Source organism: Macaca fascicularis, chromosome 6 (genome assembly GCF_037993035.2).
Source record: "Macaca fascicularis isolate 582-1 chromosome 6, T2T-MFA8v1.1".
In the NCBI taxonomy this organism is placed as follows: Eukaryota; Metazoa; Chordata; class Mammalia; order Primates; family Cercopithecidae; genus Macaca; species Macaca fascicularis.
In genome coordinates, this window is record NC_088380.1 from 40,970,981 (window position 1) to 40,983,520 (window position 12,540).

At 40.4% G+C, this 12,540-nt stretch overlaps 1 long non-coding RNA gene across 1 annotated transcript in view; it reads right to left on the reverse strand.

Moving 5' to 3' along the window:
* LOC141406985 (uncharacterized) overlaps nt 1-11,711 on the reverse strand; it is a 41,015-nt gene extending 29,304 nt beyond the window's left edge. The window contains exon 1 of the long non-coding RNA XR_012413622.1: nt 11,603-11,711. This is a non-coding gene — a long non-coding RNA (uncharacterized lncRNA). The remainder of the gene's footprint in view (nt 1-11,602) is intronic.
* Nucleotides 11,712-12,540: the final 829 nt, after the last annotated feature.

The following is a 12,540-nucleotide window of genomic DNA, read 5'->3' on the forward strand; positions in this document are numbered from 1 at the left end:
TATCACTCACTCATTTACAACCCATTCATTTCCTCTTTCTTTCTTTTTCTTTCTTTCTCCCTTTCTCTTCCTTTCCTTTCTCCCTTCCCTTCCTCCTTTCCCTTTTCTTTCTCTCTTTCTCTCTTCTCTTTCTTCAACGTTTTGATATAAAAAACTGAAAAAGATATTTATTGCATTTTTATCTTTCTGTATATTTGTGTTATCATAGGAAAAACATCTCATAGTTAATAAACTAATGCTTTAAAGCCAAAATATATGAATATTTCTTTCTAGTGCACTTTTAGTTAAAATTAAGAACTAAGATTCAAGGCAAAGAAATGCTGTAATACTCTTGATTCAGTATTCATGTTAGCGAAATTAAGTACAGTAGTACACTAATATGGGAGGAAAAATAGTGATGTGTTAAGGACAAAGTGTTTCATCATCCGGCCATACACCAATTCACAGACCATCTCAAGTATGTTACTCTTAAATACTTTTTGTTCCAGCAATCAAAGTTTCAATATATCTTCTTCTACACCTTACAAAAATTATCAAATTTTAGAGCCAATTTTTATTCTTAGAAATGCTTTTTATTCTCTAATTCACAAATATTTATTAATTAAAAAGTTGTGTTCTTCTGAGATTCCTCACCAATCCATGGAGTCAGTTAGATATTTGGGAAGTTGTTCAGCTCTTACAAATATCCACATTTGACACTAACGCACCACAACAGAATAACCTGAGTAAGCTCGATTCTCTGAAATAGTCAGAGGAACCGAAAAAAATAACTATTAGGTACTAGGCTTAGTACCTAGGTGCCAAAATAATCTATACAACAAACCCCTGTGACATGAGTTAACCTGTATAACAAACCTGCACATGTACCCTTCAATCTAAAAGTTTAAAAAAAATAGTTTTCTCTCCTCTCTGGTTATAGAGTCAATTGTGCACTCCACTGCATTTATAATGAGGAAATAAACAGCATACCCTTTTAGTATGGGAGGTAAACAAGAGTTAACTTGTATAAATATAATTTAAAATGTGTATTCTACTTAACACATGAGAATTATTAAAATACATGTGCATCAAAAATTAACTAAAAAATAGAAATAATTAATAAGTGCCGATCCTTTAGCAGAATATTTCCCAGAGCTCGATTATGTAGCAAACTTCTATGCCATAAGTTTGAAATGATTCTATTTTTCAAATATTCATTTTTGTGTATATTTAAACATCATAGAGTGTCTACTCAATAAAGTTAGGTTTTAATAATCGCAATTCATCTTTTTAAAAAATAATTTACTCTCCATTTGGCTTCCAAAATTTTATTGTAGTATTTAGATTTAGTTAGTTTCTAATAGCTGAAAACCTTCAGACTTAAATGTTTGACCCAAATGCACTTGGTTCCTGGCCTCTTCAGTTTGTGTCCTACTGCTTCCAAATGACAAATGTGGGCACTTTGTGTAAAGGCATTGATTGTACTGTCACATAGATTCTAGACATGCTTATTAAAAAGGCATCTTTTTATAGGTGAATATGCCTTGCAGGATCCTGTATCCTAGGTGAGATTATTTTCATAGTTACATATTTAATGATAATAATCACTTGCATCTATGTCGCTTTCATATTCTCTTGGCACCAAGTTTGCCTTCCAAAGCAAACTTTGACTAAAGATCTTCAGGGCTCATCCATAGCTGCATAGGCAAAGAAGTTCTCATACATACAACCATCACACGTTTGCAAAACCACCATTTATTAGGGTCTCTTAGAATGAATTCTGTACATATGTATGCTAAAGATGGAAAAGATGTTTCATTTTTTATGCATCACTGGATGGGTAGTGGGGGCTTAGACGAAGCAGTGGGGTTGTTGATCAGCAATGTCTACAACATGTATAGGAAGAAGGAGAGGGGCAGATGATGTATTGCTCCCTCTCCCTATTTGTCATCCCTGAAACTTTCTGTCCCATAGCCATTTCCACCCCATCTCCCACAAAAAAAAAAAAATGCACCAAATGAATGCAGATTTCCTTACTGACTTTACATCCTCATAGAGCAATAGATGATAAAGCTCATGTTCTTATGGAGCCAAAAAAAGTCTCATAGTATGTATATTACGGCCTGTTAGTGTTGAAGCCATGAATAAGCATGTGTGAGCTGTTTAGTGACAAAAAGAGAGCAGAGATTTGGGCTATTAGAGGCAATCCTGGCAGTGACATCTGTTGACAGAGCTGGGAAGTTAGATAACACCAGTAAAAACTGAGGGCATAAGGAAAGGAGACCTTCGGGAAGTTACTTTGCCTGATCTTCCACTCATCACGCTAGACCACCTCCCTGTAGCTGGGTGGTTAAGCAACCACTCTCTTGTCCTCCTTCCTTCTTTCAAAAGCCCAGTTCATTCCTCTGCAAAATGGAACAATCATGCGTGGAGGTTTACCATAGGCTTAACTAAGATAAATATTAAGGGCTTAGTACAATCCTTGGCAGATAGTTTGCACTTGTTCCGTGTTTTTTCATGATATTGACACAATTGTTCACTTCATCACTATGTACAGGCTCAACCTAAGCAGGAAAGTTGATTTCAGCATGTGTTTGTGAACAGAATAAGCCAAGACTTCACAAGGAAATATTTAATCATTTAAACGTCAGAGAAATTATTACCAATCCCCTTGGCAGTTGCTGCAATGGTAAGTTAACCCCACATGAAATAGAAAATTAAAATACGTGGCTACAAGATTAAATCAGAAATGCTGTGAAACATTTTCTGCTTCCTGTTTCTGGTACCAGCTTCCTGAAGGCACAGGGATGGATGGTAGGTGGCTAGACTGAATATACCATTATTATTCAGATAATTTTCACCTTTATTCCTTTATTGAAATGGGGTGGCTTTTGTTCTTTTGTGTTTTTAGGAATGGAGTGAGGAGTTTAGGAATGGGACAGTATAACTCAGTGGTCAGTAACACACACACTCTGCCATAGCACTTATGAGTTTGTGACCTTAGAAAAATTACTGAACTTCTCTCCATCTCAGTATCCTCATTTGTAAAACAGGGGGAGAAACTCACTAAAAACCTTTTCACGTTGCCTGGTACGTAGTGAGTGCTTAATCATGTTAGCTACTGAAGTTGATACAGAGTGAGAAATAAAGGAAAGAATGGAAAGAGAGAAAACAGAAATAGAAGAAAGGAAAGAAGGAGTAAAGCTCTGCTTGGCTTAGCTCTGCAAATCATTTTGGACAGGTGCCTAGAGTCCTGGTTGTCTACATTCCCGGATTTGCTGATTCAGGGCTTAATACATGAGTGCTATTCTAAGGTGGAGTGGTGGAGCCACCACTGTCATAGAGCAGTTTCTTAAGGAAAGGGCTGTATTAAAAGGAAGCTCCCCATGTCAGGTGCAGTAGCTCATGCCTGTAGTCCCAACACTTTGGGAGGGCAAAGTGGGAGGATAGTTTGAGCCTAGGAGTTTAAGATCAGCCTGGGGGCCGGGCGCGGTGGCTCAAGCCTGTAATCCCAGCACTTTGGGAGGCCGAGACGGGTGGATCACGAGGTCAGGAGATCGAGACCATCCTGGATAACACGGTGAAACCCCGTCTCTACTAAGAAATACAAAAAACTAGCCGGGTGAGGTGGCGGGCACCTGTAGTCCCAGCTACTCGGGAGGCTGAGGCCGGAGAATGGCGTGAACCCGGGAGGCGGAGCTTGCAGTGAGCTGAGATCCGGCCACTGCACTCCAGCCTGGGCTACAGAGCGAGACTCCGTCTCAAAAAAAAAAAAAAAAAAAAAAAAAAAAATAGACCAGCCTGGGCAACATAGCGAGACGTCGTCTCTACAAATAATAAAAAAAAATTTAATTAAAAAAAAGGAAGCTCCCAAAGTGACCCTTAAAATGAATTCTAGGAAAGCTTTTATCATTATCATGGATGGAAAGGAAAATGAGATGTTAGCATCCGCTCCAAGCTTAAAATGTCACCACAATTAACACAGTAGCTCAGTTGACACTGGCTCTGCAAAGGAAATTATTCCCCCAAGCTTCTAAAAGCAAACAAGCACCCCCCAACCCTGCAACCATTACACAGAAATCTAGGAATTACCTGGACAGAACTGAACACTTTCTGATAAATATGGCTTTCGTAAAGCTACAGAAATCTCAGGTATTTCTCTCCAAAAGTGAATGTGCTTGTTCAAATTTGTAAACAGTAGACTTGATCTTCTAACCCTTTGTACAAATCTTATCATAAAAACAGGGAAAAAGTCAAATGCAAAAACATGTTTTGTCCACTTCCAAAGAGAATAACCTCACCCTGAAAAAAATGCCAAGGGAAAATGTTTAAGATATATAAGTAAAATACTCATGGAAGAACTGACTGCTATCAAAATTTAAGTTGAACACAGTTCAATTCGTTTCAGAGTAAATCACATTTTAGGCAATGTACTGACTTCATATCTTTTCAAATCCCTGCAGCAGTGATGGGATATGATCAGAGACTAAGACATATCATTAAGATAGCAAGATAATTTTGAGAAGTGTATGCTGTTCAGCCACCAAAATTTCAAAAATTTATTAGTTCTTAACAGCTGACACTTTTACATTAATTCAGGATTCAGAGAAAAAAGTCTACATTTGATTTCTCAGCCCTCAAGTTAGATGTCTTCAATAGGCGCTTACTTTTCTTTGGTTAGATTAAACAAGTTAATCTTTCTACAGATCTGCTTTAGGCAAATTTTATGACTCTTTTAACATACAATCAATAATTTTCTTTAAAAATATACTCAAAATATAATTTGGCATCAGGAAAAACTTATAGTAACAAAAATGGTATTCATATGAAAAATCAAATCTCCTTTGTTGTTACATCAAACACTGTAGCTTTTAAAAAGAAAAAAAAAAGCGTAAGTTGGCTGGGCGCAGTGGCTCACGCCTGTAATCCCAGCACTTTGGGAGGTTGAGGCGGGTGGATCACTAGGTCAGGAGATCGAGACTATCCTGGCCAACGTGGTGAAACCTCGTCTCTACTAAAAATACAAAAATTAGCCAGGCGTGGTGGTGCACACCTGTAATCCTAGCTACTTGGGAGCCTGAGGCAGGAGAATTGCTTGAACCCCGGAGGTGACGGTTGCAGTGAGCCAAGATCCCACCACTGCACTCCAGCCTGGGTGACAGAGTGAGACTCTGTCTCAAAACACAAGAACCAAACAAACAAATAAAAAAAAAAACCAGCCCGTCTAATTCATTTATTTTGAAGGAGCTGACTTTCCTCAGACTTTCACATCTTCAGATCTTCTTAAACTGCAGCAGAGTTTTAACTCTTGAGTTTCCTCTGTGATCCAAACCCATTAACCGGGAAGGCAAGGAGCACACCAGGCCTAAAACTAGTTCTTGGCTTGAGTTTCAACAGATTGTGATATTGGTATTATCGTCAGAAAACAACGCTACTTCATCTCTCCTCCCCACCAGTTAAGAGATTTGGACTTCTGTTGCAGGAGTTCACTAGGCAACACAGTTAAGTGACAGATTCTCTTGAGTCATAAGTTCCTCTTTTCAAACTTGAATAGTTTCCTATATTTCAAAGCTTCTCACTCACACATATCCAGTTCCTAGTTTCCTCAAGATGCACTCTCTGAATTCCCAAAAACGTTCTGGGCTCCAGTTCTTAGTCTGAAGGATCTCAACCGTCTTCTCTGAGGCATCAGAGTAGATATGAGGCCTGGAGCCAGAAAGTGCTTACCGCTTCCTGGTCTTGGGGTGGAAGAGAAACTATTCTTGTTGTTAACAAGAGAGGTATTTTGAAGAGAAACAAACAATACCCTTCTTCAGAATGTGCCACTTCCTCAGAATGTCCATTCCTGATCTCAAATCTAAAGGAAATCTGTCCTGTTCTTTTCTTTCACGGCATTGATCAGAGTGTGTAAATGTATGTTTGTGTGTGTTTATTTGTACATTCAATGTCTGTTTCCATTTCTGGACTGAAGGCTTTCCCCTACTGCACAGTATGCTATATGAGGGCAGGGACTATTTATTTTATTCAGTGAGCGAACTCAGAGGCTAGCACAGAGTTATATGCAGTCGGCTCTCCATAAACACTTGTTGAATGGATGAATGAATGGAAAGAAGAAAGGAAGAAATTTCTGTGGTTGGCCAGCTCAAGCACAATGAGTATACCAGGCATATGCCCCCTGCTCACTGGAGAATGAAAACATCACACTTCTCTGTGTTCTAGGTCAACTGGAGAGAACTATGTCTGAAAATGCATGAGGAACAAGTTTATTGGTGGGGTGAGGGCAGTGACATGTGCCCATGCGTCTTCAGGTTAGGCGTGTATCTACATGTATATAGGTATTATAAGCAAAGAGATTGTTTGAGACTAGCTGCAAAATGGAACTTGTATGGATCACAAAGATCAAGGGGTTAATCTCTTGAATGCTCATGCCACTCTTGCTGTGCCAAGGATTGCGCTAGAGCACTGGCAGTCTTTGCAAGACAGGGTCCCAGTTGTGCTCAAGATGAGCTGATGCCAGGGAAATGGACTCCGTAGCTATAGTCTCTGACAAGGCAACCTGAGTCCTTTGTCAAAGAGCAGCTTCCTTCCTGAATACATCTTTGCTTACAAAGACATTTGTTCTTTTTCTTTCCACTTTAACTGAAAAAGTCCTTCTCTCAACTCTCCCTCCCACCCCCAACCCCACCCCACCCGCTTAATGCCATCATACTCATTCCTTGTTTCCAGGCAGATTCGCATTCATCTCTCCAAATAAATGTGCCTCCGTTTTTCTTACAGACATCTCAAAATTAAAAATTAGAAACATATTCTGGGAGAAAACCAGGTGAATTCTGTGTCTGGGGTGAAATTCACTAATTTTCCTCCGTAACAGCTACACTGTAATTACATAGTCAATACTAAATGTGCCCCTAAGCAATAATCTTACTGAATTTATGCAGTGTAAGTAGGCAATAGAAATCATCTCACTGAAAGTAATTCTTTCCTTCTCATCAAAAGGAAGGGAGGGGTTGTCTAAGTTATCTAAATAATTATCTTAGTTCCTTCTTTGTGGTTATGTACACAACCAGTCTTTGGATATTTGGGGTTAGGCCCAGGCAAAAATCAGTTCCATCAAAGTTATATATATTCAATTTATCACAATGCCCTCTAAATACATTATGGCCAAAAACTACACAATCATTAGAAGTGAATTTTGAAAACATAACTAATAATAGGCTAATATTTTTAACGTTTTAATATGTACCAGACACCTTATTTGTATTATATTACTTAATCTTTGAAATGATCCATTTAATGAAAACTCCTTTTTATTAAGCCTTAGGCAACTTACCTACTATGGCCTTGAACCCAGATTATCTCTATCCCAAAGGCAATGAGGGAGAAAAAAGAGGACTAAGAGTTATGTGGTTTGAGGTCGAGTTTACGTTAAGATACATAGAGGTTAGGGGTACACGTTTGGGGATCAAGGAGACCTAGATTAAAATCCTTGCTCTACCATTTATCAGAACTGTGATCTTAGAGAGTTTACTCAATTTTTCTGTCTTGGGTAGGCTTATTATTTGCAAGCAACAGAAACTGAGCATGGTCAATATAAGTAGGAAAGTAATTTATTGGAAAGACAACCAATTACACAAAGAGTCAACAGGAAGGCTGCCAGCAGGAAATTCAGCCAAGGTTGCACCATCCTAACCAAGTAGTTAGCATGCCTCAACCAACAGCCATTATCACTACAGGACCCTTGACACCACGAGCCCCAAACAAACTGCTGCTGTGAATGACTTCTGAAATTGCTCTTATGTCTTTGTGCCACTCCTTCAAGATTAAATTTCTAAACAGTGGTATCTGATAAGCCAAGCAAAGGTCATATGCTCAAGCCCTGGCAGGGGATGGAAGGAGAAAATCCAGCCCATTTAGCTTCTCTCATGGCAGGCTAGGTCTTGCCTCCAAATAATATTATGCAATGGAAGATTCTTACTAACAGAAAAGGAGTTCAGCTGCTGGGCAGCCTTTCAAAACTGACAACACCTGGTCTGGGTGTGGTGGCTAATGCCTGTAATCCCATCACTTTGTGAGGTGGAGGCGTGTGGATCTCTTGAGCTCAGGAGTTCGAGACCAGCCTGAGCAACATGGGGTAACCCTATCTCCACAAAAAATACAAAAATTAGCCAGGCATAGTGGCACCTGCCTGTAGTCCTGGCTTACTTGGGAGGCTGAGGATCACTGGCGCCCAGGAGGTGGAGGTTGCAGTGAGCCAAGATCGCCCTACTGCACTCCAGCCTGGGTGACAGGGTGACAGAATGGGACCCTGCCAAAAAAAAAAAACAAAAACAAAAGAATAAAACAAACAAAAAAAACACACTCCCAGCATTCATTACCCAAACTTTGGTTTGCTCATCTGTGAAAGGGGCATCTGACTGCCTAGTACCTTCCTCATAGGTTTGCTGTGAGAATTCGACAGCATATGCATGTTGCAGTTAGCATGATGTCTCACATAGGCTGAGCACTGGATAAATTTCAGCTATTCTTACTAATTCTTGTTACTCTGAGCAAGCCACGTAGAATCTCTGTGCCCACATTCTCACTCACTGAAGGAAGATGACATCAACCGTACTAAATTAGTCAACATAGGCTAATTGTTGAAACAAGGGGCCCCCCAAATCTCAGTAGATTATTTCTCATTCACTTCATCATCCAGTGAGGGCTGCTGGGATTTGAATGAGATCCATATAGGCATTCAGAGGCCAGGTCACCTTCTATCTAGTGGCTCTGCCATATACCCGGGACCTGTACTATGTTGGCAGAGGACGAAAGATAGCACAGAGGACCAGAGTCTTTTAGGGACCAAGCCTGGAAGTGGCATACATCAATTCTACCTCTATTCCATTGGCGAGAATTCAGTCACATGAGCTGCACCTCACCACAGGAAGTCAGTTTGGGAAATAATACCAAGCTATGTGTTCCAGAGGAAATGGAAACAAGATTTGGTGAAACACAGCAGTCTCTGTCACACCTACCTAATCTCCTCAGGGGGTTGTTAATAAAAGCGCATGTGAACACCAGTGTCAAAGTGCTATGGAAAGTGATAAACTAACATGAGCTACAGGTGATGCTGCTGTTGTTGATTAAGCTAGGAAGTTTCTGTGCATCCTCCACATTGCTAAAACATACAGCAATTTGGGTATGAGAAGAAACTGAAATATAATCAGAAGGTCCTTCCTCCTGTACGGAGACTCCTGAACTAGTAAGACTTTATTTCTCCACTTGCATGTTCAAAAGTAGGCCACTCCGGGCATGGTGGCTCATGCCTGTAATCCCAGCATTTTGGGAAGCCGAAGCGGGGGTAGATCACGAAGTCAGGAGTTCGAGACAAGCCTGGCCAATATGGTGAAACTCCATCTCCACTAAAATTACAAAATTAGCCAGGCATGGTGGCGCATGCCTGTAATCTCAGCTACTCAGGAGGCTGAGGCAGGAGAATTGCTTGAATCCAGGAGGCAGAGGTTGCAGTGAGCCAAGTCGCACCACTGCACTCCAGCCTGGGTGACAGAGTGAGACTCCATCTCAAAAAAAAGGGGGGAAGGGCCACTGCAGGTATATAATCTCCTTTCTTTGCCCATTGGTCCAATCCACATGGGGGTGTAGTGAAACTGGAGGGAAAAAAGGGGAGACAGCAGAATAAAAGAACAGGAAGCTATTACTTTGAGGAGTGTAATTGTCAGAGCAGGCTGTCAGGGCAGCCTGAAGCAATCAGTAGGTAGTGGCCAGCCTCCACAGCAGTAGTTTATCGCCACATGAAGATGCTGGAGAGTTAATCACACCACTGATAGGTGTCAGCTCCAGGCATTGGACTCAGCATAAAATGAAAATCATGCTTAGAAAATGAAAATAATTAAGAGGCCACACATTTGAAATGTACCACTAAAAAGGGAGGGCAGTCATCTTAGGGTTAGGTGAATGCCATGTTTGTAATCCACTGAACCAACTGGATGAGCCTGTAGAGGGTAAATGTGTCCAAGGGTACTTTGTTATTTGTACCTGATAGATGCCTTTCACACTGTTTTGAGTCTCTGCATGGCCTGTCATGAAAGACAAAAGCAAACACAATTTGCCCAGGCTTTGCTACATGAATATTAGTGCTTCAGGAATGCTCTAAGATCCTGCCAGCTGTGGCTCAGGAAGGGGTCCAGGCCAGATCTGACTCATCCTGCTGCCTTCCTCCTGGAAATGATCCCCTTTCTCACCCCACTTCTGCTGGCTGAGCCCAGGTCCTGTCTGTCCCATATTTCCTTTGATCCAAGGAAAACTAAAAGTGATTACTAGCTCCCAAGCAGCCTTTGTTTACAAATGGGTTCCCACCTGAATATGTTTACTCAAAAAAGTAGTCAAATAATTAGCTAGAACAGAGCAATCAAACTGATCAGACAATTCCTGGAGTAGGTCAAACCTTCAGAGCTATTTAACGACAGTTTTAAAGAACTGAACTGGGGTCTTCCAGCATAGAGAAGCAGGGATTGTGGCAGAAACTGCGAGGGAGAATTTTAAAAGTGCTTAGAATAAAAATCTTTTCATTGAAAAAAAATGACAAGAATTGCCCACATAATTATGGCAATTCTTCCTTTCCTTTTGCAATGCAAATTCCTGGCAGAGTGTGAGAGAAACTGAATTCTACTGTCCTAGTTTTTCAAACTAAGAAAATAAAATAATTTGTTACCGAAACTTTCAACTTCTACTTTTGAAAGCTACATTTAAGTTTTAAGAATCACATAACAAAAGAGACTACAGATAAACCTCATTACAATGTTTTAGTATTGAGTATTAGGTTATTTACTTTTCTTCTTCCTAAAGCTACTGTAGAAAGAAAATTCAAAGGACTAGTAAGAAGAATAGCTCAATTGATAACAAGTCTGGTTTGTCAATGACATGCTAATACCTGTAACAGTTATTAATTATCTCAGCAGCATCTGTTTTTATATGTAATATATTCTTCATCATACTTAAATTAATAAATAGCAACCAATTGTTGTCTCTTTTACAAGCTTCATATGGAAAGAAAACTGAAAAAAATATATTTGTATTAGCAGAAAGTGAGTATAAGGAACTTCCCAGCCTCCCCTCCATATATTTACTGACAAGCAACTGACATGAGTGATAGCAAAGCAATGTGGTTAGTGAGGAACGGCGCAGAGTGTGCAGTTTCCTTTTCTCTAATGTTGATTTGTTTTCTGTGCTGACACAGTCCTAGAGGTTACTGTTCAAAGGAAGCATCAACAACAGAAGTAGTTAGAGTGCTGATTAAAGAAGATTCTAAGAAAATGACCAATCACCATCAATCTTTTTAATACTGGCTAACAAATATGTATTTTTCCTTCTGATATTATTAATAGTATAAACAGAACAATTCTATTTTAATATATCCATATAGTGCCTTATGCAAGTAAATATGATTCTGGATATTTTATGACCTGTAATTACTTGAAATCGGAAAGTCCTCTTAGTTTCTCCTATTACCCATGTGTTGCTGAGACCAACTGAAGAACCAGTTAGGAGGTTTGTTCATTCAAGAAATAACATTTAAGAAATGGGTACCTGCTTATCATATAAAAGAATCCAGTTATGTACTTACCATGTGAGGACACATACGTTAAAATGCTTGTACACTGCAGATGGAAAGAGGTTTCTCCAGGAATTTAAATTGTGCAATAGGGCCACACAATCTTACTTTAAAAAAAAAATGGTAAAGGGATTTTAATTACACCATGAAGTTTTACAATTTTTTAAGTTTTTAGTTCTAGTTTTAGAAAACAGAGTAGAAGGAGTACAGAGAAAAACTTCACCATTAGACAAGTCAAACTAATTGTAAGGGCCGCGCAAACAGGCTTTTCCAAAAATTAATCATGAGGTGGTGCTTGGAGAATTCCTTTACCCCAGTGACTTTCAAACCCCCTTCTCACCCTCCACTAGTCTTTCAAAGGATTTATGGTGAATGGGGTCTAAGGAGTATAACACGGCCGAAGGCATGAAGTTCACTCTACCCTTTCAGGGCGGAGAAGTTCCCCGGAAAGAGAATGGAGAAAAAGATCGCAGTTAGGCAGTCCTCCCAACCCCACCAAGGCTCCACCTCTCGAAAGCTGCAAGGTTCTGCCACCTGCGCCGGGAGAGGCTGCAGTCACTGTCTCCTCCTCTTTCTTTTTTTTTTTTTTTCCTTTTTCGCCTGGGGTGCCCTACCAAGCGCAGCCCGCAGCCCGGTCACTGCCAAATTACTCCAACTCCTTTTATGGTGAGAGGATGGATTCTTCGTTATTTCCCCGCCCAACCTGGTACCCACTCACCCACCTACCACGTCCGCTGGGCGCACCCAAGTCTAACCCAGGGGCGCACGCGCTAGCGCACACAGACACCCCATTTCTCCTCCTTTCTCGGCCAACCCTAGGTAGAATGCTAAAGCAACTGCCCTCTCTTCCACGACCTAGATGTTGCGGCCCGCGGGCAGGAGGTTCAAGAAATAGTCCACTCCAAGAGGCAGGCAGCAAGGCGGAAAGGGTCGCTGGTTTCAGTGGTAGC